Source organism: Neoarius graeffei, chromosome 3, assembly GCF_027579695.1.
Source record: "Neoarius graeffei isolate fNeoGra1 chromosome 3, fNeoGra1.pri, whole genome shotgun sequence".
Classification (NCBI taxonomy): Eukaryota; Metazoa; Chordata; class Actinopteri; order Siluriformes; family Ariidae; genus Neoarius; species Neoarius graeffei.
This window is the reverse complement of record NC_083571.1, coordinates 37282902-37284556: the sequence shown is the minus strand read 5'-3', so window position 1 is coordinate 37284556 and position 1655 is coordinate 37282902.

Sequence of the window (1655 nt, the reverse complement as noted above, 5' to 3'; positions counted from 1 at the left end):
TTGTCCGCACACGAGACTCCAAAGAGCCGCCCACGCGCACGTGTCAGTCAACCGACGTCACGAACGCGCGCACACCAAGTTAAAACATTAATCATGAAGACATTCATTCTTGGGTGGCACAGTGGTGCAGTGGTTAGCACTGTCACCTCACAGCAAGAAGGTCCGGGTTCGAGCCCCGTGGCCGGCGAGGGCCTTTCTGTGCGGAGTTTGCATGTTCTCCCCGTGTCCGCGTGGGTTTCCTCCGGGTGCTCCGGTTTCCCCCACAGTCCAAAGACATGCAGGTTAGGTTAACTGGTGACTCTAAATTGACCGTAGGTGTGAATGTGAGTGTGAATGGTTGTCTGTGTCTATGTGTCAGCCCTGTGATGACCTGGCGACTTGTCCAGGGTGTACCCCGCCTTTCGCCCGTAGTCAGCTGGGATAGGCTCCAGCTTGCCTGCGACCCTGTAGAACAGGATAAAGCGGCTAGAGGTGATGAGATGAGATCTCACTGAACACAAACAATTTCCAAAATGTTGACAAGTTGGTGGTGTAGTGGTTAGCACTGTCACCTCACAGCAAGAAGGTCCTGGGTTCAAGCCTTGTGGCTGGCATACATGTCAACCCCTTTAGGCGTCCACCTGTAGTATCAGAGGAAGAAATCCATAAAATCCTTATAACCTTCGAATCACACCAAACTTCTCATCTCATTATCTGTAGCCGCTTTATCCTGTCCTACAGGGTCGCAGGCAAGCCGGAGCCTATCCCAGCTGACTACGGGCGAAAGGCGGGGTACACCCTGGACAAGTCGCCAGGTCATCACAGGGCTGACACATAGACACAGACAACCATTCACACTCACACTCATACCTACGGTCAATTTAGAGTCACCAGTTAACCTAACCTGCATGTCTTTGGACTGTGGGGGAAACCAGAGCACCCGGAGGAAACCCACGCGGACACGGGGAGAACATGCAAACTCCGCACAGAAAGGCCCTCGCCGGCCACGGGGCTCGAACCCGGACCTTCTTGCTGTGAGGCGACAGCGCTAACCACTACACCACCGTGCCGCCACACCAAACTTAATAAGTAAATATAACTTGCCCGTAGGGTGACCAGATTTCCCGAGTCTAAAAACAGGACACTTTGCGCGTGACCGTGATACTCGTGCACGCACACGCGTTTTGATGTAAACATGCGTCAGCTCAAACAGGTGCTTATCATTTTGTCGAAGCTCACTTTTATCAACATTTCAGAGAATAATCAAGTATTTTCTTGTTATCTACATGTACTTCTATTACAATTCAGTTAAAGTAAGAAAATCAGACAACAGATGTGATGATAGGGAATAGGCCAATAGCCTACATTTCAACTGATTTATTTCACCTTTGTGAAAACGCCAAGAAAATGCATTGCTTGCATATTAACATCAACATTTTATGCGATGAACTTTTTTTTTTTTAAACAATAGGCTATGCATTGTAACAGGAACGAGCGCATGAGCCTAATCATTGTCACCTCCGAACCTTTACCCAAAATGCCTCTGTTTAATCTTAACCAGTGTAGGCTATTAACTAGTTTGAAAACGTGAACCCTGAGTTGACAACAGCATCAAACAAGTCAAGACAATCTGTGATACAGATTAAAGACAGATGAAAGACAACAAAAAATGTTTC